The sequence below is a fragment of the Babylonia areolata genome, chromosome 4, assembly GCF_041734735.1.
Source record: "Babylonia areolata isolate BAREFJ2019XMU chromosome 4, ASM4173473v1, whole genome shotgun sequence".
Taxonomy (NCBI): domain Eukaryota; kingdom Metazoa; phylum Mollusca; class Gastropoda; order Neogastropoda; family Buccinidae; genus Babylonia; species Babylonia areolata.
Genome location: NC_134879.1, coordinates 17,920,053 through 17,923,735, shown reverse-complemented (window position 1 = coordinate 17,923,735; position 3,683 = coordinate 17,920,053). Strand labels below are relative to the sequence as shown.

At 43.1% G+C, this 3,683-nt stretch overlaps 3 non-coding genes across 3 annotated transcripts; all 3 read right to left on the bottom strand.

The window, feature by feature from the left end:
- Nucleotides 1-1,121: 1,121 nt before the first annotated feature.
- LOC143281799 (5S ribosomal RNA) lies at nt 1,122-1,241 on the bottom strand. Its single transcript, XR_013055176.1, has one exon. It is a non-coding gene; the product is annotated as a 5S ribosomal RNA (ribosomal RNA).
- A 9-nt stretch (nt 1,242-1,250) lies between these two features.
- On the bottom strand, nt 1,251-1,322 carry Trnap-cgg (transfer RNA proline (anticodon CGG)). Its single transcript has one exon. It is a non-coding gene; the product is annotated as a tRNA-Pro (tRNA).
- A 14-nt stretch (nt 1,323-1,336) lies between these two features.
- LOC143281792 (5S ribosomal RNA) lies at nt 1,337-1,455 on the bottom strand. Its single transcript, XR_013055170.1, has one exon. It is a non-coding gene; the product is annotated as a 5S ribosomal RNA (ribosomal RNA).
- Between the last annotated feature and the right edge of the window lie 2,228 nt (nt 1,456-3,683).

The window sequence follows — 3,683 nt, the reverse complement described above, 5'->3', positions numbered from 1 at the left end:
GCGTATAAAGACAAAAAAAGTAAAAGTTAAAAGATAATCATAAAGTAATGTGTGGAAAAGGGTATGGTCGAAGACGTGACGTTGTTACACTGATAATGGTAGTGCTGCTGAGTCCCACTCCCCTACGTTTAATCTCAACAATAATTGGTATATTAATCTGAAGTTGCTGCTGCTGCTACTACTACTACTGCTGCTGCTGCAACTGCTATTACTACTACTGCTGCTGCTGCTGCTGTGACTACTTTTTCTACTTTTTTTTTCCTTTCATTTTTTTTAAATAACAGCTCAGGAAGCGTTAATTCTATCACATTGACGAAGGCCTCCTAATATCTGTCTGACGTCTATATGATGTACATTTTCTTGCCGTACTTAGTCTTCAGCGTTTGTGATGGTATGTCACTGTTTTTAAATGACTTAGTGTATTTGTGTAAATGTGTGTAGTAATGTCATTTGAATAAATGCATTTACATACCACATGAAGCAAACAGTCAATGAGTGTTATGTTCACATTATGAATGGACACAATAGTCTGGGTAATTTCCTTCTTTCCTCAATTACATATGTATGTGCCCACATATATGCCAATCCATCACTTGATCATGTGCTTACAAAGAAAAAAGAAAAACAAAATACTAAAACAAAAGCACACCCGAAAAAACGCCCTTCGTGGCTGCCTTTTGTAAACCAGGAGAGTTAATTCAGCCCCATCCTTCTCTTCTTTTTATATATTTCTTTTTTTTTTATTCCTCTTTGCTAAGACTGTCATATGTGGTCGGGAAATATGAATCTCTATTCTAAAACAATCAGCTAACTTACAAAAGCGACACACACACAACGAATGGAAAACACCAAAAACAACAACAAAATCTAAGTGTGATCCATGCTAATTATAGGAGTTTAATACAGCTTTGTTTAATTATCTATTTCCTTTTTACAGGTATCCCGCTTTTTCTTACTGTTGACAGAATGATTGATGTACTCAATCATCTCCCACTTTCTTTCGTTTCCTCAGCAGTTCACACATTTTGTTATCAGTTTCAGTTTCAGTAGCTCAAGGAGGCGTCACTGCGTTCGGACAAATCCATGTACGCTACACCACATCTGCCAAGCAGAAAAAGGAATGCCAACAGCACCCAGTGTTCCCAGGCGGTCACCCATCCAAGTACTAACCGGGCCCGACATTGCTTAACTTCGGTGATCGGACAAGAACCTGGTGTTTTCAACGTGGTATGGCCGTTGGCAAACAAATAGGGCTCGTCCGGGATTCGAACCCGGGACCTCTCGCACCCGAAGCGAGAATCATACCCCTAGACCAACGAGCCAGCTGCCAAAGGAATGCCAACAGCACCCGGTGTTCCCAGGCGGTCACCCATCCAAGTACTAACCGGGCCCGACGTTGCTTAACTTCGGTGATCGGACGAGAACCGGTGTTTTCAACGTGGTATGGCCGTTTGTTATTAGCGCTGTCTAGGCGGAGGATGGGGTCTTTCTTTCATCATTTTTTTCTTGTTTGTTTTCTATTCTTTCTTTCCTTCTTTCATTTCCTTATTTGCTTTCTTTTTTTCTTTCTTCCTTCTGTTTTCGTGTTCATTTCTTTTTCTTTTTCTTTTATTTTGTCTCTTTTCCTTCCCTTGTTTTATTCATTTATTTTTTTCTGTTTTCGTGTGTGTATTTTTCTGCTTTCTTTTTTTTATGTTTTCAACTTTAAAAAAAAATTCTTTCATTTCAGTTCTCTTTCCCTCAAAGTCTTCTATTTCTCAGACTCGGTCTCTCTCAGCCCCTGTCTCTCTCTTATTCTCTCTTCTTCTGTTCCTCCTCCCTGCTGTCTTTTATGTTCTCACTTTCTTTTTTCCTTTCTTTCCTTTCGCTCCTCTCTTTCCTCTCGGTCTGTCTGTCACTATTTCTCTGTCTCTTTCTCTGTCTCTCTCAGGCTTTTCCACCCAAAACACCCCTGGATTATTTGTCTCCAACGCAAGTACAGAACCCCACGTAGGGGGTGGGCGGTGGGTGGAGGTGGGAGTAGAAGCAAGAGAGGGGGTGAAGTTGTGGGCGTGAGCAGGGTAGGGGCCGAACGGGAGGGAAGGGGGGGGGGGGGGGGGGTAGGGAGAGATGGGGTTTAAGGGGCACGCGCGGTGTAGGCGGGTACAGTACAGTAGCAGCACACACGTAAAGTCCACGGGCTGATGCCCGGGGACAAAGACAGCTCCTCTCGTCGCGTGCCGAGGTGAGCCCGTTACGGCACTGGTCCCCCCCCCCTCCTCCCCCCCCTCCTCCCTTCCGCGCGTGCCAGTCAGGGAGGGGATCACTTACCTTGGACTCGGCTAGGGTTGGTAGTGGTGTGTGGGAGGGGTGGGGGGTTCTTTGTTCCTGGTTATAGTTGTGTAGTGGTGGAGGAAATACTTCAGTCGCCACCCCAACCCCTCTTTTATTTTCATCATACCTGAACAAGTCGTAGTCGTCGTCGTCGTCATCTTTCTAGGCGTGAGAAGAATAGATGGAAGTCGGTGACGCATTGTTTAGTTTAGTGGAGTGTGTGTGTGTGTCTGTTTGAGGGTGGGAGAGGGGGGTGGGGATTGTATGGCTGAGAGAGTGGGGTTTAGTTGTATTGGGGAATGATTGTGTGTGTGTGTGTGTGTGTGTGTGTGCGTGGCGCGAGTGTGTGTGAGCGAACGCGTGCGTATCTTCTTTCTGATGCCGGTCTTCGGTTTCCCAAATTATGGGATCATTATGGGTTCTTCTGGTTCTCGTTTTCGTTTGAATGAAGTAAAGGTTACAACTGAAGGAGCTGTGTCATGGGTCTGTCTTTGAACAACAGTTTTCTTGCAAAAACGAATGACCGATGCTTAGACCGATAGATTAGGCTGCTTAGACCGATAGATGCAATATTTATTGCTATTAAAGATCAGTTTTATTACTCATTATCTTGGCCTCGAGGTCATAAGGTAATTGAAACTGTGCTTCTGTTTGTTTGTTATGTTTATTTTTAACGGTGGAAATGAAACAAATACCTACTCACCTGCTCAGAAATTTTTTTTTAAACACCACCACAAATAAAACAACCTACAGACTGAACCACATGCAGTTCTGTAGGTTTCCTAGCTGCGAAGTTGCCATCTGTGATCAGGATAAATAACAATAGTAATAATGATGATAATGATAATAATAATAATGTGTGTTTATGGTTTTCGCCATTACAACACATTCTGAATGACTTGAGAGGAAACAGAATAAGCTTCCAGACTGGTGGTCATTCCTCAGGAAGTGCTTCTCAACCATTTTCTGTTCACCTTTCTTTCTCTTTGTGAATGGTGGTGGTCTGTGTATGTGAATGCAGAATTACGATGTCGATTTTCACTGCCAAAGGCTGAAATTATTATTATTATTATTATTATTATTATTATCGGTGTTAACCTTTTCTTTCGCTTCTTTGTTAAGAAGATGGTGAGAAAACCAAAACATTGTTACATAATCTAGGTAGAGAAGAAGAGTGTGATAATATGATAAGCACAATGACTCACACTCCGCTACCACCTCCTCCTCCACCACCTCAACCACCACCACCACTACCGACACCGCCACCCGAAGCTTATACACGACCCAATCCAACTGAACACCTAACAAAGAAAACGATAAGCCGGCCAAGTGTCTACCTAACCCGTAGGAGGACCAAGTTACATGCCGGA